This window comes from Micrasema longulum, unplaced genomic scaffold (assembly GCF_059751315.1).
Source record: "Micrasema longulum isolate JH-2025_06_02 unplaced genomic scaffold, ASM5975131v1 h1tg000710l, whole genome shotgun sequence".
Classification (NCBI taxonomy): domain Eukaryota; kingdom Metazoa; phylum Arthropoda; class Insecta; order Trichoptera; family Brachycentridae; genus Micrasema; species Micrasema longulum.
The window spans coordinates 179,086-206,842 of record NW_028277906.1 but is presented as its reverse complement, the minus strand read 5'-3'; the positions used below and the strand labels follow the sequence as shown (position 1 = coordinate 206,842).

Here is a 27,757-nt window from a genome sequence, read left to right as displayed (position 1 = left end):
GCTTGGCTGCTATTAGCTTACCTAGGTACCTGTTTGTGATAATATTCCAAAACTAAAAATTGTTAATATTTAAATATTACATTTATATAGGTACTTGTTAATGGCTGAATTCCAAAACATAAAATAAATATTTTTTTAAATATGGCATTCTTTTTGCAAACGTCAAACTCCGGTCGTCTCACCAACAAACGGTGTACTTATTTAGGAATACGATTTTTAAAAATGTGTTGAATTGAATATTATTTTAATGTTACCAAAAATCCAGTAAAAAAAAAAAATGGGTAGAAATTTTAACGAATTTAAGGAAAGAATCTGATTGAGATCCACAAAAAACAAATGCTGTTTGTAAATATTTAAAAACAAACTTTTTTATATACAAAATAACAACATCTTTTCATTTTTTTAAAATGCTTTCTTCTCGAATGCAACCCTGGTAGATATATGAATAACATATTTATGCTCCTTACTTCTGTTTTACATATTAGATTGAAGATTTTAATATCTACGAACACGCACAGCGCAAAGATCTATATTTTTCTGAAAACCGCACGTAAATCGGTTAAGCCGTTTAGGAGGAGTTCGGTGACATCACACGTACAGAGGAATTATATATGCGAAGATAATTATATTGTAGGGTGCACAAAAATATTTGATACATTAATTTAAGAAAGAGATAGTATAATAATAATACACATCAAAAACAGAGAAAAAAATGCATGAAAAAGAAAGTTTTATTACGACATTAATAATTAGTTTTAAACAGTGCATTTAAAAACGTTTTAAAATAAATAATTGTCGTATTAAAAATGTCTGTATCACAAGTCAATTTGTTGGCTAAGGAATGTAAACGCGGAATAGAAGAGTGTCGTGCATAGTTAGTACCTACGTATGTACTCTTTTTTTAAAATTGTACATATGTAATTAGGGCGGGTTGAAAGCAGCTATTTTTCGATTACGGCATACAAACTGGGCTCAAAGCTTGCGTATTGGCAAGCATATCAACCAAATATACTTTGAAAAATTCAGCATCGCACAAATTGCCGTGCAAAGGGCCGAGGTTTTGAAAAAATAACAAAAAACACAGAATTTTCATTTTTCGCTCAAAATATTTTGGTAAACATTTTTTGCTTTCAGTAGCACTTAAGTACTTCGTTTTAGTTTCCTGATGATAAAAAAACTATTTAAAGACATCTTGAGTACACGCGTGACAATGGATGGAGCAAAGTCCAATGATAACTGTCATCAAGCGGAGGCGATACGGTTGGCTTGGCCATGTGCTGCGGATGCCTCCTGAGAGCCTTGACCACGGTTGCCTACTTTACAAGGCGTCAGGTTCTCCACGTCCTGGGCGTCCACTGCTGACTGTTCGTCGGCAGTTCGTGTCAGAACTACGGGACGCGAACCTGACTTGGGAGGATCCACAGGAGCCGGCAGCCGATAGAGATGCTTGGAGGATCTTTGTGGACACCATATGCTCCAACTAGGGAGCAGACATGGAATAATGAAAAATGTAAATGAGTACGCTCAAAAACTATTTTTATTTTTTAATTTTAGTGGAGAATTAGGATTTTTACCGTTTATATTTTGCAGGTCTTCACTCATTTCACTTTTCATGACTCAAGTTCAACGCACACCTTATTTATATATATATTTAGTTTGATAATTTGTATGGTGCCATTTTTGTGAAAATCACCTCAAGGGCGCGGTACAGGAAATAAATATCCCAGCACGCCTAGCAGCCACAGAGCGCATGGACGGTTTAGATTCTAGTTCCTCGTTTCCAATTAAGATCAACTAAAAATTATAACAGATTAAATATAAACACAGCAGAAATATAAATATAAATATAACAGATAAAACTTCAAGTTTTTTTAAATCAGTATTCTGTACATTAAAAATGTTTTTGTGTAAGTTTTGTGAAAGCGCCATCACTACATAATCGACCTATTCGTGATTCCATTAAATGAAAATACCTACATATTTATAAACCAGTGTTTTTAATCCATAACTTAATACTCGTACATATTATTATATTTTTACTATTGAGAATCGCAGCGAAATTGAGACGAACGCAGAAGCATCCTGTGTATATTGTATTACCATATCATTAGCAACTAATAAAGCAATAGTTGTCTATGTCACGCTCATAAGCGCGTCTGAGCGCGAGAGAGACAGAGATTATTTTCATATTGCGTATGCCGTGCGATGTCATACCATGGGTTTATTCACGGATACTACGCAATGCGTATGTGTAAGTATAGCGCACGCGCCAGCTTATAATAATCCACCAGTATGTTACTACAAAAAAGGCAATATTATAACGGTTTTTCCCCAAATAACCTAAATGATTTTCTTACATTTTTTGTGGTGGTTTTTTTTTGCGTTTAAAATTGGTTAAACATTATGAAAACATTAGTTATTAATAAATATTACGCAAAAATAAAACTTTTCTAATAGATGTGAAAACTTTTATACGTTGACTAAATGTAATTAAATATTTGTACATAACCACTTACCGACTTTCTTATGTCTACCGGTTTCGAGACGTACCCGTCTCTTCGTCAGGACACCAATTAAACCAACATGCCAACCAGCATCAGTGCTTGTGCTTATTAAAACGCATGTCGTGTTGATTTTATATTTTTGTGCAACAACTGTGGTGAAGGTGTATAGTGGGTTTTGCATGTTAGTATAGCGTATGCGTATGTGTAACTATAGCGCTCGCGCCAGTTTATAAAAATCCACCAGTATACCTACTCGCGCACGTGTTACCTCTATGTTAAGCTCCTACTCAGTTATTTTTGGAAGCGTCATTCTAATGGCGAAACATACGAAGCTTATAAAAATTAATAACACAAAATTATGCAACACTAAAACAAAAAACAAAAGAACCATAGCTAAACAATTGACAAAGAAAGTAATTCATTCGTTTATTATATGCCATGGAACTGGGTTCGAACAAGTAATGGTTATTTGAAAACTTTAAATTCAATGTGTGTACATGACGGTTGTACGTTGTATTGTTGCATACTTTGTATAATTCTTGAACGCGACAGTTTTGTATTCACATACTCCTTCAAGACGAATTAAAATTTATACACGCCATAACCGAAACAATGCCCATGAAATTTTTGAATAGGAACACTCCCAACGGCTTTTTACCATACAAAGGTTCCAAAAGAATAAATTGTAAAGGTCAAAAAATAAATTTAAAAAATGAAAACACCCCACTTTCACTTTGATATTGTTTCACTACCACATCTCCGACGATTTAAAATTTGTTTTTGTATTTGTGATTCAAAAACAAGCTAAAATAAATACTGAATATGGCTGAACTATTGGTTTTAAACGGGGGTTCAACCCGGCAAAATTACAATGTTCCTGGATTGGCACCTGAGGGGTTAGACTGATGACCTTTTTTTCTCTTTAAAAACGAAATATTTGCGTTGTTGTGATTTACCCAAATGTTTCATTTTGAGGACCAATTTCAACGAGTTGTAAATAACTAATTATTAGAAAATGTCAGGATTTGAACTGTGGACCTTTGATCCGTGAGCCCGAGACACTAGCCACGGGACCACAACCCAATTCAATGTTACTTTACTTTTCATGTAACAAAATGACCTAGATACGCGCCAATTGCAGTGCCAATACAGTGCCTTAGAAGCGGATAATGAAATTATGATGAAAAGGGGTGGGTAAGATGAGGCCCGCACGGTCGTGTGATTGGTGCCAGAAGGGCCGAATTTCCTAGCACGCAGCAATTGGCGATAGTGATGTTAATGTAGTATTATTAACCTTTTATCGGACACATATTTTGTGTTAGTATACTTACGTCTTGCAAGCCTAATAAAATACGTTATTTTAAGATAACAAACCTATTGCATTTGAAAATGTTGAGTGGAAGACTGATACGTTATTGAGATATTATTGTGTACATTATACGATACTCGATAAAGATATAAGACTTAGTAATACGATAAATTAGAAAATAAAAACCCCCAATTTTAAAAAAATCGTGTAACTTTCAAACTCCTCGCCCCTCCCCTTCCCAAACTCCCACCGCAACCCATTCCCCAACATATCACTAAATATTATAAACCTAATTTTAGTGCATGTTCGGATATAGTGGTGTTCGCTTCCCCTTTAACTCTTCATGTAATTTTTGTAAATAAGGCGATGGTAAAGGTGAAAGCGTATTTAGTATTTGCATGTTGGTATAGTGAGTGTTCTGACGAAGGACGGGTATGTCTCAAAACCGGTAGACATGAAAAGTCGGTAAGTGGTTACATACTAATATTTGCTAACATTAACTGTCTTAATTTTGTTTTGGTAATATATTTATGTACCACTTAGTCCCGGGTGTCCTATAAAGGTTTAGTAAATTTGGGTTGCGATTTCTGAGGAGAGACGCTTCCGTCTATACAGTCGGCGTGTCTGGTTGACGGTTGGCGGTCGGCGGTTGCTGATGCAGGTTTGTTGGTTACAGCGGTTACTGGGTCCCGCCTCGAGCGGAGAAAACGCCTCATTACCAGACTGGAATTACAAGAGACTCCTGAGACACGCCCGTGCTCGCGTTACAGAGAGGGACATCTTCATCAGAAGACCATCAGGTGCACTTATTATCTCGCTACTGTTGATTCTCAAGTGTTGGCTTAATTTGTAGAAATATTGTATTACAATAATCATACACTTTATTTATAAAATAAAATAAAATTTATATTTGAATCAATAACTTTTTAATTTATCATAATTTTATTGAAATAAAACATTTTCGAGTTGCTTAGCAAAAAAAATGTTTTTTTATTATTTTCATTTATTAAAAATCTCCATACTCAACGCACGATAGTTCACGACTGAAAAGACCAAGCGCAATACTGTCAAAAAACGTTTGTAGTATACATTCACACCTTTACAACGCCGTATCATATGATCCAATGTGACCAATAATGAACGAGATATACTCAGTTGAAAAAAAAGAGCACGAAATACGAAATTACATTTTCCCCAACCTGATACATGGTAAAAAACATAATAAAAGACATAGTAAAAAACATATTTTAAAACCCAGGAAAAATACGTAGTAAAAACAAAATACCTAGAAAGAAACATGTTATTGTCATAGTAAAAAAATACACATGTATACCAAAAAACTAATTACAAACAAAAACAGCAAAATACCTAGTAAAAAGAAAAAAATAAAATCAAAAATGTAATTTTAAAAATTTGTACATATGGTAAATAAAACAATTTTTTTTTTAAAGTAAAAAGAGAGTAAAAAGTCTTAGGGATTTAAGAAAAAACTATCAATAAAAAGCGAAACACATAAACTAAACTCATATTTTGATATATCTAATGTATCTCTGCCTTGCTTCAAAAACAAAGTTTCCAATTTATTATTGGCAAAAAGAGGAAATCAGCTTGAACAAATCGGTTGAAATAATTATGATTAATATCGTCAATTATTTAATTGGCGATTATTTGGTATAAATTCGCTTAGTATATTACATATTACACAAAGGTATTTGTCAACATATTAATATCTTAAAGCACTCTATAAACAACAGAATTGAAGTGTATAAATAAATAAGCGAATAAATATAAACTAACGAAAAAAAAACTAGTTAATTTTTTTAACTCGTTATGACCTGTTTAATTTCCCGCGAGTTTTTGAGCTACCACGTGCTCTTTTATGAGCACGTGTAAATATAATACCTTGATAAAGGTACACATAGTAGCCCAGAAACCGGTCGGTACCATTGTATCATTTAAAAAAATAATTTATTAAGTAACGTATTAAATAAATATACATAAAATGTGTGTAATTTTAGTAATACCAGTTTTGAAAAAAATATTTAGATAATTGCTGTAATTCTAGCTAAGCGTTTGCATTGAGCCTACACTATATAATAATTCGTTGACCGCACCGCGATATGTCAGATTACTCACGAGAGGGAAAGTAAGATCAAGAATCAACGATTTCTGTAAACAGACACGCCCCGCCCATCGGAACTTCTAATGTAAATCGTTGGAAGTAAATGATAACGAAAAACCTCACTCTGAGGTCAATAATACTAGATTCTGCCAAAAAAGAGTAGAAGTTACAAGTGGCAGATACTTGTAATGAATAGGTATTTGTGCATAGTTTTTCTGTCAGTCTCTCGCAGACGTCTCTCCGATATTGCGTGAAAAGACAACTGCACGTCGAACTGATTATGGCTGGCTAAAATCGACAAAATCGAGGTTTCGTTGTCCCGTCATCCGCACCACAAAACTGAACCAATTAGGTTGTTTAGAAAGAGCATCAAAATGAAATTTGCTGTATCATTACCTTCTGCGTTTTTTTATTTTATTTTTTTATTTATTAGGTAAACAAACAGTATGTACACATATATTGCCAATTTCTTTGTATATTAGTGTAATAAACTAATGCATACACCAAAAAAAATGTTTACACTTAATACAATAATTTAAATTATGTTCAATATAATAAATGTAAAAGAAACGAAATAAAGAAATATTTATATAATAATAATGTTAAATGTCTGCTTCTCTCAAAATTTCTATAATTTTTGACCTAAATTTACATACATTGTCACAAAAAATATCAGCCTCGGTAAATATATTGTTATATTGGTCGCATATTCTAGGTATTTGTAGATTGTTTAAAATAGTTTGTTGACGCGTTTTCAGTTTTTAAAAATTATTTGTCAAATTTGTATACCGCATGTCCAAAAATGGCAGATAAAAAGGAAAAAAAAACAATGGAGACACGACAATGGTAAATATTAAATATTTTTTTATGTGTAAAAAATTATTGCTCTATTCCATCCAGGAAGAAAATATGGGAATACGTTTGTATAAAGAAAAGTCAGAACGCGTTTCCTCTTGAGGGCACTGGTGCTCTCATACTTTTACTACAATAACATCAGACATTTAAAAAAAAAGATTCATTGACACGTTTCTGGTCATGCGGTTACAAAAGGAAAACCCAGCAGAATGCATTTACAATGTTTTCCTGTACTTTGAATAATTCAATTACAAAAACACGTACGTTTTGGATCGGAGAAATTTCTCTTTTGTGGCCCCAAGAGTGTTCAATGTCTTGGATGAACGTATTAAGTTCTCCAAAACGCAAGCTGTTTTCAGGAGAAGTGTACAAGTTCAGATTTTGTCTAAGGAAAGATACCATTGCAGGAGACTGCTGCGAGATTTTTTTATTTTTAAAGAGAAATACTTGAGTTCTTAGTATTTACTCAAATATTTAAATTTTCAGACCATTTTCTAAAAGTCGCAAATAACTTGTGCTGGAAAAATGGAAATCGAATTATGGTAGGGTGGGATTTGAACCTCGGACCTTTGGCCCGTGAGTCCACAATACTACCACAAGACCACAACCCGGTTCTAAGATATTGCATGGATTTATATGTTTTTAAGCGTGATGTCCAGATGCTTATTAAAATTTATTTTTATCTAATAATTTTTAATTTTTGTATTGTTTAATAAAATGCATGCTTCCACTTTCTATTATGTTGTATCCCAACTCAAAACATGGCTCTTGGTCTCATAGAGTTAGGGATACGTTTTTTTTTTGTAATATATATATATATATATATTTATATATATGAGAAATACAGCAGCGTAGAATTAGATCGTTGTAACCTTGTCGTAACTTATCACAAAACAAGCCACTTGTAGCTCAGATTTTTACCGATTTCTACTATCATTTGACAGGCTACGTTATTTTTATTCATTATATTGTGCATTATACTTTAATGAGTTCGAGGTGGAAATGTTTTAATTGTCTACTTCGGAATATCACCTGTGTTCATAACCAATTAAATTTACCTATAAATATGCAAAACAAAGCTGTCAGTCATTGCGGATCTTACTGGGTCAATGTAAGTCTCAAGATTAATGATGTAGATAATTTTATTCGAACAAACACTATTATTTATAGTGTTTTCTATGAAGACACGAATTTAAATATTATTTTTAATTTATGGTTTCATAGATAATAATTATGGTGGTTACCCCACTAGTTACCTATTTATTTTTGACCCTGGATTCATTTTCTCTTTGATTTTAATAGTCTTTAATAATAATTCATCGTAATAAAATAATAATTCCATCATTGAGTCGAAATTTCTAAGCTGATCCCCGCTTAAAGATATAATAAATTTAAAAGAATAAAAAATCTACAAGCTACAAGCTACCGAGAAAGCACTTGGAGACAAAAAGGATCTAGACGAATTAGAATTCAGAAAACGTATACAAAAGAATTCCACTATCCTTATCCAGATTAAATCAATCCATACAATAGTGACAAACAGAAGCAAAACAGTTTACAAGAAAAGACAACCCTGTTTCATATGGTGTACTTATATTCCGACCGCTCCGTGGATACAATGTTACTAAAATAAAGAAGCATTACCTAAGAAAAGGGTTAAGAAAGAGGCTTATCAAAATAAGCAGATCACGTCACTCAACCGACGAACAAGAATAATTATTTGACAAATAAGTACTAACGGCCGTCAAAAACGAACGAGGCGTTAGATCATACTTAGTGTGGAATTAATCAAAAAGTATTAGATGACACTTTTTTGCTTCAAAGGCACGGTGATTTTACGATGACTCGATCCATCACTGTTAGATACGTCATGTAATGAGGATCGAAAGAAGTATACAGGGGTTCTGAAGAAGCCGCTTACTCATAGTGAAGAGAATACAGAAGAAGTATCTTCGATGCCTGAACATGAGGGATATTACCCATTGCAGTATCCAACATTGTACCTTTTAGGTATGCTTGGTATTACAAGTTAGCGGGCCAGAAGGAGCATTGCCTTGCTATGATGATTAAAAAAATGATAATTTAAGATTTAATGTCCAGCCGTTTGACATAATGCCAACTACATGTACCTTCAAAAAGACGAAGAAAACCGACTTTGAGAGCGAATGAAGTGTTATTTTATCAATAATTAATTGTACACCTTTATCCACTCCTGTCTTCAATTATAAAACAAATACCTCTAAAAGCACCTGAAATACTTTTTTATACATAAATTGATAAAGAAACTGATTGATTAAAAGTAATTAATCCGAATCTAGTTGTAAAAACATTTTCTGTTTTTTGAACTTCGGTCTGAGGTTCGAACTTCTTTTCACAAATTAATTATTTTTTTATACCAAGGTACTGCGAAAAACATTTACATTATCTTTGGAGGCTCCTTGAGCCTTTTCAAGAAGAGGGTTTTCAAATAATTCATTTTTAAGTTTTTCTCAATATTTTTTGATATTTTATTTAATCTTTTGGTTAGTTAATGAAAATTGTTATGATTTTTATAACTCGCATGGTATGGACAGTTATGAAGGATTACTGGCCTAGATGTACTAAGTTTTGTATGTGGCCATGTGAGTATTTTTAGTAATCTGTTGTTTGAAAAAATTAAACAATCAGTCAAATAAAATGATGTATTAAAGATATTTTTCTTACTAAACTGAGACATTTTGAAGCCTGATTAGATTGGATATCATCTTTATGCTCCATACATTTATTATATTATCACGATCGATAGAAACATTAGCAATTCAAATCAGGAACAGATCCCATAGCGTTACAGCAAAAACACGTTTTTTGATTCTATTAACCCAGTTGGTTAAAAGGCCAGCAAAACATTTGACAAACAATTTTTAACTGACCACCGAAAATGATGGGTTTTTTTAAGGTAATTTAATAAATCCATCTAAAAACATGTGGTATCAGTTTCAAAGTATTTATGAGGAATAAAAGAAGCTCGAGTCAGAAAATATAACCTCAACCTGATCTATAAAGATGAAAAAAAAACCAGAGTCAATCATGAAGACTTACGAGAAATTGAATAAACGAAGCCAGTCAGTGGAGCGTAAATCACTCAATGAATAAATTTTGATAACTGTGTCACTAAAATACCTCGATACTGATTTATAGTACAAGAACGCGCCAAGCGGGTATTTGGATCGACAAGAACGTGCTTTGTAGCCCCGGGTGGATATTAATGCACAGTTTTTAAGTTATGTTGTTGATCAATGCCAGTTTCGCGCACTTTTGCACTGACGTCATTTGCAACGTTCGCTTTTTGAAAGTTGCACCGACTTTACTTTCTTGAATTACACATTAGTTTTATCGATTCGAAAGTAATACATAATCTGCACTGAATAATTTTAAGCCATTTTTTTTATTAATGTAAAATTAACTCATTCTTATAATTTATTTTTTATAGATGTTTTGCAATTGTAACTAATATCACGAAGCAGATAATGTTAAATAACAATATGATGTATTTGTTCGATTGCTCATCTTGGAATGTAAGTAAGAAATGTGGTTATTTAGGATGGTTATGCATATTATGGTTAGTATATATATATATGTATGAATGTATAGTACCATCCTCAGTGACATCATGTAAAATCCTATGTTATTTATTTATTTTATGCACAAAATACACAATTTTATCATAGAGCACAATTATATTTGTTTATGTCCCGACTTGTTAGAAAATTCCGTGTTAAGTCGGGACTCTTCTATTAAAAATTAAAAATATTTATTAACATATTAAACAATATACAAAATAATAATAGAAAAATATAATGCAGAAAAATTATATAATAATGTCACAATCTAAATATTAGAGTTTTTCCTTTCTCCTTCCACCCCCCCTCTCTTTATAGTATAGTATAGATTTTTAGTTTTTTTTTGTTTCAAATTTTGTATAAAATTATAAGGTTTTGTATTTAAATACCTTGAAGATATCCACATACTTCTTATTTTCTCAAACTGAACGGTTTGGGTAGGTAGGAAGAAATTGCCTTGAAAGGAAGGCAATATGCCCGCCCTTATTTTCTTTATACATTTAAATACAAATGGGTATGTACTCTTGTTAGTTGGGCAAAGTGTACAAAAAATGTATGTAATATTATAGTAAGTATAAATAAATTAATTATTCTGTACGTGTGATGTCACTGAACTCCTCCTAAACGGCTTAACCGATTTACATGGGGTTTTCAACGAAATATAGATCTTTGCGCTGCGCGTGTTCGTAGATATTAAAATTTTCAATTGAACCTGAAAAAAAAATTAGAGGCATAAATCTTTTTTTCATCGACCTACCAGGGTTGCATTCGACGAGAATAATGCATATAAAAAAAATTAAGGAAGTTGTTTTTTTGTGTTTAAAAAAAATGTTTTTTAATGTTTACAAACAACATTAGATTTTTATGGATCCCAATTAGATTATTTCCTTACATTCCTTATAATTTCTTCCCATTTAATTCTTTTCTGGATTTTCGGTAATATCTACGAGTACTAAAATAATATTAACTGACATTCAATACATTTTTCATGAAAAACGAAAGTTGCATTCATGAATAATGTGCACCCCTGTTGGTGTGAAGAGCCGACTTTGACATTTGCAAAAAGGAATTCTATATTTGAAAATAAATTATTTTATGTTTTGGAACTTAACCATAAACAAGTACCTAGGTACCTACTTATCAATGAAAAGTATTTTTCCAAGCAAATGGCAGGCAAGCCAACGTTCGGGCAGGACAACGTCCGTCGGGTTCGCTAGTATGTATATAAAATGTTTAAAGTGTAAAATAAATAATAGATTTTTCAGGAATATTTACTGATTTGCCACACACATATTTTTAAACTTAGGTTATAATAATTAATAATTTACATTTTGAGAATGTAGGTGACAACCACACATGTGTTTCTAAATTCATTACATTAAGCACGTTGAGTACTGAATAAATTACATATATTCAACACATTCAAACTTCTCGGGAGAAGATTGAAATCATGAATATTAAATCAATTATGTGAAACCAGTCAAGATTGGTTGGACATTGGCTCCAGCCATAAATGTCGCATGTCATACACAATATCTCCGGTGTATTGTGTAATAAATTACTGTATTATATTCAAATGTAATATGTAACCACACTTATTCACTATCCAGGGAACCCCATAAATTCATATTTTCATTCCATTTATAGTAAAACGTTTATTAATTTATAAACGTCCATAGTACTCACGCACATTTTAACACCTTTTATTATTAACATATTACAACAGAGATGAAGAACATTTGAGAAAAGGTAATATGGAAGTCTAGGCATCTACAGGGCTTATGACCTGTCAATGGCTGGTTTAAGTGGCCACTTTACACACTGTGTAACATTCACCATTCTGCCTATATTTGAACATCTATATTCCTTCAATTCTTTCATCTGTTGATGTTTGTGAAGTAAAAGAGCTGAAACCTTTATTTATGCAGGTGAGATTCATCTAATTGAATTATTTCACCTACATACTAGGCAACGCCTGAAAATGTTATTTTTTCAATTTCTATACTTCTTCATGGACCAGGTAATTTATCAACAATATTTTGAGTTTGTCCAATTTTTTGTAGACAAGGACTGGATTCAACTCCCTGGGGAGCTGTCAATGGCTGGTTTAAGTGGCCACTTTACACACTGTGTAACATTCACCATTCTGCCTATATTTGCCTAGACTTCTATAATACCTTTTCTTAAATGTTCTTCATCTCTGTTGTAATATGTTAATGTAAACAGCTCCCCAGGGAGTTGAATCCAGTCCTTGTCTACAAAAATTTGGACAAACTCAAAATATTGTTGACCTTTTATTATGTTTATTTATTTCAAACTAACGCAGTCATCAAAATGAAACAATACATACAAAGTAACAACAAATAACAAAACCAATCACGAGTTTCACATAGAAACAACAATACAGGTAAGAATTATGTTTTCATTAATTTAAATTTATAAAATAATTGCCAAACATGTAAAGAGTACAACAAAATTAAAATAAAACCAGGGCCGCGATTGTGAACAGCTTTCCTCGTCGGTATATACTGAGACAGTATAAACTAATATCGATATTTATGTACGAAACTGTGAATATTTGTGTCAAAATTCAAAGTATCTTCGTCGGTAATAGGTAATTGAACATGTTTAGAAAAAAAATTGTAAACATATTCTATTTTTCATACAGAAAACTTAATTTTACTTTGTAGATAAAATTGAAAATGAATTTTAACTTCCTATCAAAATACGTACCCAAAACTTTATGGCTAATTTCATTAAAAAAAAAAATGTTTTGTAAAACTATAACAGTATACTATATTTTAATAGAAATGAGTCAAATAAAACAAGAAATCGTTGAAATAAGGCAAATAAAAATAAAAATGAAAAAGAGAAATTAAAATAAATGTTAAAAAACTATTAAATTTATTATTTGAAAAAAATCATGTATGCTTTGCGTTTATTTTAATATAGCTGGATGGGTATTACACTACCGCCCTATCAAGCTAGAATAAAAGATAGACTCTTTAAATAAAGTGTGCAATACGGTCGGTTTAGTTTTGTTTATGCACTTTATTCGACTAAAAAATCATGTATACTTTGCGTTTATTTTAATATGGCTGGATGGGTATTACACTACCGCCCTATCAAACTAGAATAAAAGATAGACTCTTTAAATAAAGTGTGCAATACGGTCGGTTTAGTTTTGTTTATGCACTTTATTCGACTAAAAAATCATGTATGCTTTGCGTTTATTTTAATATGGCTGGATGGGTATTACACTACCGCCCTATCAAACTAGAATAAAAGATAGACTCTTTAAATAAAGTGTGCAATACGGTCGGTTTAGTTTTGTTTATGCACTTTATTTGACTAGTATATTGTCATCGAACATAAACGTCAGCTTTATTTTAGGCTTCTGGGTGTGTAAATTGGCAATGAGACACAAAAACGAATTAATTCAGTGCTTGCACTATGCATTGAAGTAATACAGTTAGATCTCCCGGGGTTTGTGATTCAATGGAAACTTAATTGACGTTTTTAACCCATAGGGATCATGTGATATTAAGGATTGGAATAGGGGAGTAGGGACAAGTATGTTGAATGTAAAATATTATACCGCTGCGCTGTTACCCCTACCCTCTCGTTCGGCATCTGTCAACTACATATTTCAATAAGAGAATCGTAATATGAAGAACGAAATTCCAACTATCAACTCTGTATGATTTTACCAAAACTCAAAATGTTAAATTTCTGAGTTATGAGAGTAGTTTTCCAGAGAAAAATATTAGGTGGAAGGTGATTGGATTTTACCACTTGCATTGAAGTTCGAGAACGGACGCAGTCTCCGATAACCTGTAATAAATGTCCAGAAGGTGTGGCAGCGGGTCTGGCTTGGACACCTGCTGCGAATGCCTCCGGAGAGCCTTGACCCAAGTTGCATTTTCTTCACACCTGCACGCTCCTGGGTGGCGATAGGATCTCCTGGAGGCGTCTGGTGAAGTTCACATACTTTAATTTATATGTGCCTTTGGCAGTGATCGGACGTCCGCTGCATGTTTCATCAACAATTATGGCTTTTCCAGACTCGTAACTACGAAATTTTATCACCCGTCGATTTTTAGTAGCCCTATCAACAGCTTGCCCACCACATACCGCACACCGCATCTGAGGACATAAGTCTCCTTGGCGGTGCTCAAATAATTTGCTCGTTGTCAAACGAGAAAAGCTGCCCGAAAGAGCTCTCTGTAATCCGGTAGCCTTAGCATCTTTGTGCTGAAAGAAAGTAATCTAGAAGTACATAACATGTACTTCATTGGATTGAGAAAAGCGGGAAGTAAATTCTCCACTGACTGGGATTTAATTAATTGGATATAATCAATTCGCCGAAATGATTACAAAACTTTTTAAAAGCCTTGAAATTCTTTTTGGAAGCCACCAGATCTGTATATCCGACAGGACCTATAACAGGGCCACGGATAGCAGTGACAGCATCGTCACTACAAACAGCCTTTAAGTGACGATGAATCTCAGTAGGAGTCACTTTTTCAGCTCTCAAAAGTTCGATAACAGCACACTGTTTAACTCGCGTTGACATAGCACTAAAACACGTCTCCATATTTTCGCTTCTCAAAATACACTGGATAAACGCAACACCTTTAATCCTGCACATGCGTATAGAGGGGGAATGTTACTTCCACGTGCCACCTGGCGTGCTTCTGAAGGTCATTTCGTTCATTAGTTTTCAGCCTACCTTCGTACAAGTACGATTAAAATAAAATACAACTAAAAAAATCAAAGCTATGAAAAAAAACTGACGACGTTAAGACAAGAATTCGTCTAGTTTACAGATTATTAATAATTATTATTTATAAAATTGGTAATCTGCTACTGTTACAAAAATAAATAAATAATTCATAACATTACACAAAATCTATTTAAGGTATCTGATGAAAATGAACTCCCCTGAGCTGAACCTACGACATAACAACTTAAAACCTATCAACAATACATATTGTTTATTATTAGAACCTCTATTGGTCATGTGGTGGTTGATTCCAGCTCATTTCTTAATGTGGAGTGAGTGATACAGTGTGACATGTAGCAGAAATTGTGGTTTCTACAAAAGTATCATAAACCACCAACTTAAATATCAACATTATTCGTCGGGCAAGCGTGGCGTTTTACTGAGAGTACTGATATTTTACTCAAATTTCCATAACATAATAGATATGTCCTTGTTTATTTTCGTGTACCGTTTTCTATAGTTTAAATAGATAAATGAGTCACGTTCGCGTACTAGACGAAGGTAAGAAAATATCCATAAATTATTTGCTGTTTTTGTAGATAAAAAACAGTAAAATTCACAGTGAATCGTTAAAGGTCGTAGCCTTGAGCATAGACACCAGTTTAACGCTTTTTAGGTTATTCAATCAGCTGAGAATTGTGTTATGGATGGGTAAACACTGTTATTTGTAAGGTTTTGTTTAGGTACAAGTTTCGTATAAATAAGTGCAACCAAGGTCGGCCACGTGAGTGCATTGAGCCTTGAGGTACTCCAGTAGACCCTTGAAAGTTGGGTGAGCTTTACCCTATATCGCAACTTCATGATATTTTATTTCATGAAGATATAAACTGAACATATGTAAGGTATGCATGCGGTAGAACTATGTAAGGCTGAGACAAGCATTATCGACAAAATCAAGAAACGGGCGCAGCGTTGGTTCGGACATGTAGAGCGAATGGACAGCGAAAGAACGGCTAAAAGGATCTACGGTGCGAATGTTGATGGCTGCAGAAAACGAGGAAAACTGAGAAAGACATGACACGACCAAATCCAACAAATGCTTGAAGATAGACAGGTCATGAATGTGTAGAAATTAGGTTGTTGAGAGTTGGAGCTCCTACCCCAGTTAGATATTAACAGAAGGCACGAGGTTGTTGTTTAATGCGTATTTATTACATGGCGAATAAGATACAACACTCGGTTGAGTAGCCTAAGCGTAGCAGCGATGATGGGTTGAAGAGACTGCACTTGAACTACATGCAGGAACTAAGTGACTGCGTCGAGCTGGACTGACTGACTGCACTGAAATCGTTGGGCTGACTTACGTTGACTGCGTCCTATGGTCTATTTATAGACCATGTTCCTTTGCAGTTCATTTCTTCATGATAGAGACTACGTCAATCTACCGCAGAACGATGCTCCCGATTTTATGTGCAATACTGTTGGAGTAGCATTTATTTATTTATTTATTCATATTTTTCGCTTACAAACTATAATTAATAATAAAAATAATGTGACCTCACTGGGGTTTCCCGTGCCGAGGACACTTAACAATTTAGTTTTTTTAAATTACATTTGAGAATAAACAAAGAAGACTAACTTAAAAAACAAACATAATTAACAAATATTCAGACAGTTTTAAAAACAAGGTATTTATGTACATCTATATTATTTATATTACAAAACACACAATGAAAACAACAAAAACCTAACATAAGCTATACAGTTGTGGAGCAGTTGATTCAGCATTGGTATGGGCGAATGAGACAATCCATTTTACTTCTACCTAGCTCCACTATCCATTTTTTTATAGCCTTTTTAAACATTTTCTCATTACTAATTGCTTTAATAGATAGTGGAAGTAAGTTATAGATTTTAATAGAATAATACTCATTATAATATGATGTACTGGATTCTATAGAAAATGATGACATTGCTTTCTTCGGTCATCGCACTATTTCAGGTGAAATGTTTTAGCACGTGTGTGTCATCGATTATGGACTATGAACCCCATAAATGCAGAGGAAGCGAGATCTGTATGCAAAGACAGAGTGACATGGCGTTCTATCCTCCCTGCCTACCCCTTTAAACTAAAAAATGGTATCTTATATAAGTTTCCAAAGCAGGAACTTAAACAACATTTTTCTAGGAATGAAAGTACCATAATATAATGTGTCACGTCACAATTCTCAATGAATACATTAGAACTTGTATTGCCTTTTTTTAATCGAATTCCATTCTACTTTCGCGTACACATTATACCGTATGGGTTCGCAATGGACTGCGGTATAAAACATACCGAATGAAAATAACTTATAATCTGCAGGAGACATACAAATTATGACCAGTTTAGTTAAATACACCGGTTTTTTCATTCATAAGCTGCATGTCTTTGTAAACTATCATACTAAGCCAAAAAATAATGATGATATTTGAGGGCAATGGAAGCAAAGATAGCAAACTCCTGTTTTGGTGTTTTCGAGAAATCTAACCAAAACTACTACACTAATGCCTAAAAGAGTATTCATGTTAGAAATGTTATTTTCACTGAAATTAACCGTTAAGATACTAATAAATTATCTTTAATAGAAACAAAAATTCAAAAAACTATCTTAATATTTGTATGGTACGCCATTTTGAAAATTTAAATCTCAAGCCTGTCGAATAAAATGGCTGATGTATATTGCTATGTTTGCTTCCAAACTATCAGAAGTATGATTTCAAACCACATTTGCAAATACACTCATGATTTTTTTAAAAATAATGTTGATTAACTACAGAATGGCATCATAACCAAAAAATTTTTTTTTGGAGGTTGCTATCTTTGCTTCCAATGCCCTCATTTGTATGTATCATATATCATTGTTTTGTAATCACTCCGCGCGTGACGTCACTAGGTCTCTTCGGTGAGTTCTCGTGATTGGTGGGTTAGCTTTACGGAAACTGGAAATCCATCACGACACTCTACCGTTGATTAATTTAGAAGAACTTATAACGTCATTAAAAGCAATTCGATTTTATACAAATCATTTTTAATAATTTTATAGAAATTTCGCCGTACATTCTTAGAGGTGGGGGTCAGCGCAATGCAAGCTCCCGACGTCACTGCGACCTGTGAAGATCTATTGTGACATAACTATTGTCCTTCATATTTAGCTTGATTAAAATGACAGCTCCCAAACTAACGTCAATAGTGATGGGAAATTACTGATCACTGATCATGTACCGATCAAATCGATTTTATCAGTTTTTTCATGCAAACATGAAAGTCTGTTTCCGAAAATTGATATAAAAACGCAAAAACAAACCTATTATAGTGTGTTTAAGACAATTATTTACAAAAAAATAAGACATTAAATATATTTTTTTCATGAACAACAACAAACTAATTATTTTTTATAAGATCAATTTACGTTGATCAATTTATCTCATCTCTAAAATTTTTGCAAAATGACGCAGCCTTGTAAGAATGTCGTTAATAATGCAGTTTATTAAAAATAAAATCAGTTTTTAAGCTGATTTTATATAATTATGTTGATTTATATGTCAAGCATTGTATTAAAAAAAAAAATAACATGCCAGATACGAATGATTTTTCGTATGTCAATATAAATCACTCCTTAGACGTTACTACAAAGTTATGTCCTCGCTTTTGCTGACAACTGTCATTCTAATCAAGCTCTATTTTAAGGACTATAAGTATCAAATTTTTACCGCGTGAATGAAATCATTTTTTTATGTCCAATTTCCGTAACACTAAACTTTCTCATTGTGTAAAATAACTATTTTTATACTGGAGTATTTATCTACAATAGACAGAATATATGTACATAATCGCCCGCGCAGTATATAATTAAATATGCATGTATTCACTGAATTTAAAAATAAACTTTGAAAGTTTTTTATGGACTCGCCACGTGTACGGTACATGTAACAGGTACAAAATACGGAACAGTCTCGGTTATTAAACGCGTTGAAATTAGAGAAATGCGTTTTTACTTCATTATAACAAACGGATTAAAGAAACTTGTGCGTCGTTTAAACAAAGGAAATATGTAGGCTTCCACCATTAAAAATTTTCACCTAAAAGCTTAAAAAGTTTAACAAAGTTATAATACCAGGCACTGTTTACTATTGCAACAAAAATATTTCAATATATTGAAATACAAACTAACATTATATACATAAACTAGCAAACCCGACAGACGTTGTCCTGCACGAAATAACTTATGTTCCGGATAATTGCCTTAGACAGCGTCAGCATAGACTATTTCACATTCCAATAAACAGGACCAACCTGCCAATGGTTATGCCTTTTGGAAGGGCTATCTCTATGTTGAACAATATTACTTTAAACATTGTCATTTTTCACGTCTCTGAGGGAGATTCTCTTGCTTTTTTAACATGTTATTATCTGGATGTTTTTTATGTATACTTATGTGTTTTTTTTATATATACTTAACTTTACCTAATTATTTTGATTATTTTTATATGTATGAATTAAGATATTCCATTTTGTAATGCACATATATATGAATAAACAAAATTGAAAAAAAAAATGAAAATTGAAATTGAAATTGAAATTACCTTGAATAAATACTTTTCATTGATAAGTCGGTACCTAGGTACTTGTTTATGATTGAATTCCAAAACCAAAAATGATTAATATTCAAATATTGAATTTAAGTAGATTCCCAAGGATTTGTTTATAGTTGAATTTCAAAACATAAAATAATTCATTTTCAAATATAGCATTCTTTGTAATAATGTCGAACTGGGCTCTTTTCACCAACATGGGAGTACTTTATTCATGAATGCAATTTTCAACAATGTATTTAATGTCAGTTTTAATATAACAAAAAATCCAGTAAATGATATAAATGGGAAGAAATTATATGGAATGTAAGGATAGAATCTGATTGGGATCCATAAAAAAATTGTAAACATTAAAAAACAAACATTTTTTCAAACACAAAAAAACAACATCCTTCCATTTTTTTTGTACATGCGTTCTCGTCGAATGCAACCCTGGTAGGTCGATGAAAAAAAGGTTTATACTTCTAACTTTTTTTCAAACATTCGATTAAAAAAAAATATATTTACGAACACGCACAGCGCAAAGATCTACATTTCGCTGAAACCGCACATAAATCGGTGAAGCCATTTAGGAAAAGTTCAGTGACATCACACGTACAGAAGAGTTATATATATATATATATATATATATTGAGATTTTACACAGTGAGGGTAGAGTGGGTGTGGCAAAGGGAGGGGTTAGGAACTGGTGGATTATATGTGCATTTAGGGAGAGGAAACATATTGAAAATATACTATTGCTTAAATTTATTTGATGATCAATAAAATTTGAATTGTTATTTACAGCCTTCCTAATTTCTAATATTTACAGTACAGTACAGTAAATTTACAGTAAAAGTACACTTAACTTTTTCTAAGTTAAGTGTACTCCCGCACTACTATTTGGACAAACTCAAAATATTGTTGATAAATCCACCTGGTCCATGAAGAAGTATAGAAATTGAAAAAATAAAATTATAAGGCGTTGCCTAGTATGTAGGTGAAATAATTCAATTAGATGAATCTCACCCGCATAAATAAAGGTTTCAGCTCTTTAACTTCACAAACATCAACAGATGAAAAAATTGAAGGAATATACATGTTCAAATATGTGCAGAAAGGTGAATGTTACACAGTGTGTAAAGTGGCCACTTAAACCAGCCAATGACACGTCATAAGCCCTGTAGATGCCTAGACTTCTATATCACCTTCTCTTAAATGTTTTTCATCTCTGTTGTAATATGTTAATGTTAAAAGCTCCCCAGAGAGTTGAATCCAGTCCTTGTCTACAAAATTTAGATAAACTCAAAATATTGTTAAGCAAATTTTGTTAATAAATCAAATAAATACGTAGGTACATATAAATTTTACTATTTGACATTGAAATATCCTGTCAATGTCAATGATCCATTCACAAAGTAAAGTACCAGCATTGAATGAATGCATCATTGTGCATCTTTATCTGTCATTAAGGCAATATAAGCAGTCTAGACTGCCTTTATTCAATAATTATGTTCAACTAGCAAAAAATAGTTTACAGTAGGTAGATAACAGAACACATTTTAACTATTTTTAAACCACTTAAAAAAAAAACATTTATTATTATACCATGAAATACCGGAAGTCCAGCAAGGGAGGCTATTGTCTGGTTAGTGATCACATTGATCATATCCATAATTATTTGAACTGCAAATGATTTTCATTTTCGTAGATACCTACCCAATATAACAGTCTGTTATTTAACGACAGGCTAAATCACTGGTAATATTTTTGCAGGTATGCACAATGATAAATTAAAAAATATTGTTTATGTAAACTTTTAAATTAATGTTAGTAAATTTTATCATATATAATAAATATAACCACTTATCGACTTTTTTTAACGGTATATTAGCGTTCTTATGATTTTCCCAAATATATTTTAATTTTGGTGGCCATTTTCAACGAGTTGTAAATAACTCATTTTTAGAAAATGGAAATTAAGTTGCCGTAGAGAGGGGTTCGAACCTCGGACCTCTGATCCGTGATTCCGCAACACTAACCATGGGACCACAACCTGAATTAAATTATGTCTATTGGTTTCGAGACGTATCCGTCTCTTCGTCAGGACACTCGCTACCCCAAAATGTAAATACTAAAATACACTACAGAATTTTCATCTACAACTGTTTACTTTAAAAAGTTATACTTTTACGAATTTTACAAGCTTTGTTTAAGGTGTTAGTACGAAGTTTTACAAAGTTAATGCCGATTCAATAAATTAAAACGACATATTAGTTATAGACAACCTATATAGACATACAAATAATAAACACTTGTTTAATTATGCACTAACTATTCACAACCCTCTTTCTTCTATCGTTCTTGCTCAAACTTAAATGCTTTTTTTTCATCTATTGAAATATTTAACATGCCCCTTAATTTATTCAAAAACAAATTCAGACTCATTATTTCAAGTTGCGATACGCTCCCACTTGCTATTTAATGATGCTCACGCTTACACTCACCTGAACACTTCCTCCCATAAAAATACACACAAATACACTGATAACGAAAAGGCGGACTGTAAATGAAAGACGAATTTCATTCAGTTTTGTTATTGGGAAATATTTGAGAAAGGATAGGAATATGGAATGGATACCTACCTTTAATATGATCTGAATGTTCTTCAATTTCTGGCACTGGATGACAAAATGAAATACTAAATGTAACAATGTTTTCCACGACGCGCGACGATTCCAACCACTTTTTATCCGATTTTATGTCAAGTCAAAAATGTTGTTTTGTTTTTGTTCTAAATCCAAATCTTCTAATTTTGAATATCTTCTATCTTGATGTTAGGTAGGTACCATAAGGATGGGTCAAAGGAAGGATGGGAACGAAAGGTAATCGGCCAGAAATAATATCGATAAATGCTGTTATTTACTTAACATACACCTCTACACTTACTCTCATACAAATACACCTATTTGTTGTACCACAATTTAATGTGTATGATTTTTATTTTGAAATTTAGGTTGTCTGTCTTTAGACCGTATCTTTTTTAATGTTATTATATCATTGCTGACTGTTTGTTTCTGTAAAATAAATTATTTCAAATGGAAAATTAGTGTTTCGAATATGGATTTCAACTGACATACATAGGTACATTTTGTCCTTCTCTCGAGGGCAACATTTTAGATCTTTTGGAGGTATTTCAGGGTGTGTTCTGATTCTGTATCTGTGATAATATATAATGTTCGGTATCATTTTGTTGTCAAAACAGGAAGTAATTTTGTAGGTATGTGTTATTATTTTCATGGTCGTTTCTTGTACAGTGTTAAAAGATAATGTGTTTAGTTTAATATTAAATTTAATAACACGTGTACATAATATGTAATTACCTTTTATTGTAGTCACTATTGTTAATAATTTTGAAAGTATTATACTTAATATCATGTTTCAATATATTGTTGTGTCTGTGTTCGTATCACAAAGAGCCATTTCGGTGTTATCATTTAAAAATTAATTTAAATATTTTATTATTTCAATGTCTAAGATACTGAAATAATCACCAATCGAATAATTACAATGAAGCGAAAATACATTTTGAAAGTTTATGAATCTTCAAAATTATAAATAATTCATTTTGACTCTTAAACTGACTGTGGCAAATAATCCCTTTGCGCGCGGTGATGTAACATCGTGTTACCACTAGTAGAAGACGGAATATTCTAAAGTTCAGACATTTGAAAAAAAAAACATGGAGACATACTGCTTAATAATTCCTTTTCCATAATTTACGCGAATAAACATATAATTTCCCTCTGTCATAGCAAAGTAAATTAAAAATCACAAGTACGCCGCTCATGTTCGCGCGTGCGTCCCCATCACTGTCATCGTCCGACTAAAGACTGAATCTGATTTTGACAACACCCACCGCAGAACAGCGTCTCTGTCTTCCTTGTTACCTTCGTGCTCTCTCTTGTATAAGGTATCTGTATAGATGTGTTGCTGAATTAGCGGTCATTCATTCTTCGCGTAGCAAGGATAAACATTTTTTGTATTAACATTTAGCATAGTTATACAAATTTTACTTTCCAAATCGGATGTGAGAATGTCCATTTGAATATTTCAAAAAATACGAATTTATCATTAAAAATAATAAGAGAGATATATTAAGTCTTGTGTCCTTTGTCGACTAGTGTAACATCATAGCCACTCAAGAGTTAATTAACACAGATTGATGACTTGAAGTTTTTATTCATCCTTTTAAGAGGAAACGCGGTCTGACTTTTCTTCATATAGACGTATTATCGTATTTCCTCTCTGGATTATGACATTACAGCGGTGTTTTTTTTACAGCTAACAGATATATACTACTGGCGTATTTAAATTGTTTTGCTTTTTTGATAAATTGTTTCTTATGGAAGCTAGGACCACCCAAAAACTCACAGAAGCGCTCAATTTTATCTGCCGCCTTCGGACGCACAGTGTACAAACATGATAAATAATTTTGAAAGATAGAAAAAGTACCGACACGGAAAATTTTATTCTGAAACATGAACATTGGTTAAGTTTTGAGGTGCGAAAAACGGAACGGCGAAACGTCGATTTGGTCGATTTTAGTTAGGCATAACCAATCCGACTTGCATTGTCTTTTAGGCCGGAAGAGAGACAGAAAAACAATATTCGAATTCATCAAAAATCTTCTTAAATTAATAAAATTACTGACTCAGCTAATTTACTTAGTTATTTTCATGTACCCACAACGTACTCACCGCACCAAATTATTTTACGCTGCTGACGTGAACACTAATGCAGCAAAAAACATGCATAAATAGAATTTAAAAGTTATATAATAGTCTCATGGAAGCCAATGCGAGAGATGTATTAAACTTTAATAATAATACATTCAAAAGGGAAAGAAGCATGCGCATGCTGGTATTACCATTGAAATTGAGTCATGAAATTAAATAAGTATTTAATAATTAGTAAGTAATTTAATTAAGCATCGACTTTACCCTTGTGTATAGGTTTTTTTTTCTCGGGATAATTCTTGGAGCTTACTTTTGTAATGTGAATTAGTTTCAAATTTGTCGTGGTTTGATAGGATAATATGCTGTTGCAGAGGTTGTGTGGTTTAGTGATTGTGTTGTATGTGATTTTACATGATCCCATACCAAAAAATCATCTGGTTCTTCCTAAAATTGAAAATGTTTTGTTCTCTGCAATCTCTTTTGAGTGTACATACATATTTATTGCGCATGCAGACAATCTGTAGAATTTCATATTAAATTAGGTAATGTATCCAAAATAAAACACGTTTATTGGATTTTAATTCTACTTTATTTTTTAAAATATAAATGAGGGTATAACTAACTTAGTTAATAAGGAAACTTTGTAAATATTTAAGTTGGTTTGAAAATGTCATAACAAGACGAAACGCGTCTAAATATATCCTCTTTTATAAAATAATAAAAGAATAATTAAAATCCAATGAACGTGTTTTATTTCAGATACATTACCAAATGTACATACACCAATATAGTTTAGAAATGTGCCTGTGGGCCAGTGGAGTGGCTACATCCATAAATAAAAATAAAATTATATTGAATGTACCGTACCTATTGTATAAACATTTTATAAACTATGTATTTGTATTTTATATTAGATAAAATAAATAAATAAGTTTAATGTCAATAATTAGTATATACTAAACAGTGTGGGATGAAGTTGGATTGGCATGGTTTAGCTCAAAGTTTTAGGTCCCCCCTTTAAAAAAAAATATATTGCATACAGTTATTGTTTTGCCCTTGTTTGTCTTTGCTAAATAGTTTTATGTTCTTTTTGTTCAGTTTCTTGCATTTATGTTTCTTCATGTAACTGTTGTAATTGGCTTAGGACGTATATATATATATATATATATAAATAAATATAGTTTAATTATAATTAGATATAAGTTAAGATAAGGACATTCATATATTGTGCTATTTGTACTATTTTAAGACTTAAATTTACATAGGTATATTTATCAATACTAATATTATAAATGCGAGAGAGTGTTTGTTTTTTTCTTTCATATTACGTCACATCACAGCGGAGCGACTGATTACCGTGATTTTTTGCTTAGGAATAGAATAAGACAATAAATATTTTTTGTCATCCCGAAAAATAATATCACTCCCTCGGGAAAATTGTATTAGAATAGAATAATGATGCTGGGTCGACATATACTGACATAGACTGGGACACCGAATAACGTCGACATATAATAATAGATAAATAAATGACCGAAGGAAGTTTCGGTTTCAGCTTCGGCTAATAAAACAAGTTGCGGCCAAAAATTAGCCGTAACTTCGGCTCAAACCTGCGGTCGGGATGTGTCGGATTACGTTCAGCTGTACTCGGGTGGAAAATTAGCACGATTGGAGACATTGGATTGTTGTCTATTTAAATAATTAGTTATTGTAGTGCCATTGTCTTACATAAAAAATAAACACCGGACTGATTTTGTGATTTTTTTACTGTAGACTATAGTCCTTAAAATATAGCTCGATTAGAATGACAGCTGTCAAACTAATTTCATTAGTGATGGGAAATTACTGATCACTGATCAAATCGATTTTATCGACTAGTCTGAAGTCGGAGAGACCTGTCTGAAGATGCCAGTTAGGGGGTGAATTATTGGTCAAATAAATAAGTCAGTATAATAATATTATGGTATTATTTATACTTTCGGTTAGGTATGCATGTTATAATATTATTAAATAATTATAATTATTAATTACTACGCCTACAAGGCGTTTAAATAAATAAATAATGTTTGTTATTATAACTTACCATAAAATAGTGTGGTTAAAAATCCATTAACGTTTGTCACAAAAATATATTTTCAACAATCGTAAAATTTTCAGTTTTCACAAAATCACAAAACGCAAAGAATAACGAACTGAGGTGGAATAAAAAATATTAATAATTATTGAACTGTATGTAACAAACTTTGATTATTTTCCAAAGAGCACAAAACGTAACTTAGTTTTTTGTACAATAATCATAACATTACACTTTTGCGCGTTTTATCTTTGGTTAATGATTTATAAACTTTTGTAGGTTATGGTCTTGTTTGTTTATTTTCAAATGGCGGGAACCAACCGACCGAACTTCGTCAGCACCGAGCGAACGCACATTTCAAACTGAAACGGATTTGAAATTCGAAGAGCAAGTGAATGTCGCTTGGTTAGTTTGAATGGCGGGAATATCAACACATCGAGAAAAACATGCGGGTAAAATAAACGACATTTCATTGAAATGTGCTGGGAAGTTTCGAGTTGTTAATTTTCTGAAATAACGATGAAAGAGCTTTTTTATTATTTCTCACCGAATATTTCTTGGAACTGAGTTGCGTCAGAAAAAGGCTGCATATTAAGAAATTACGTTATCTGCCTTTTACCTACCTTTAAAAAATTAATTAAAATAAAATTCGATATCACCTTTTTTAACAACTTTTTTTTATTGTTACGCTTTTGCTAATATTTGCAATTTATTAAATATGAATAAAAATAAGAAAGGGAAAACATTTTTGTGAATTTTATATGGCAACCTAGACATTTACGGGGCTTAACCATTGGCTGGTTTAAATTGCTACTTTACACACTGTGCAACATTTGCACTTTTTTATGTTTGAACATCCATCAGGACTCAGGATCTCGCCGAAATAAATTAAGTTTTCAGCTCTTTTACTTCGTTAAAGTCGACACTTGGAAGATTGGCGGATTGAGGATAAATAAATGAAAATAAATATCGAATAAATATTATTTTCGCAATGTAAAAATTAATCGAATTTATTTTTCAAAATTTTATTTATTATTTCAGCAAAAAAATATATTTCTTGATGTATTATATTACGAATTATGATTGAAAATCTAATAATAAATTAAAAGGAAATGAAAAATATTCTTGAGATAAATTTTAAAACATTAATTGCGAGGTTTACTATAATAATAATGATACAAAATAGAGAGAATTTTTTTTAAAGTCAACACATCT

The 27,757-nt window shown here is 32.2% G+C and overlaps 1 long non-coding RNA gene across 1 annotated transcript in view; it reads right to left on the bottom strand.

The window, feature by feature from the left end:
* LOC148279522 (uncharacterized) overlaps window positions 1–26,907 on the bottom strand; it is a 106,020-nt gene extending 79,113 nt beyond the window's left edge. Inside the window, exon 1 of the long non-coding RNA XR_015822846.1 lies at window positions 26,552–26,907. This is a non-coding gene — a long non-coding RNA (uncharacterized LOC148279522). The remainder of the gene's footprint in view (window positions 1–26,551) is intronic.
* Between the last annotated feature and the right edge of the window lie 850 nt (window positions 26,908–27,757).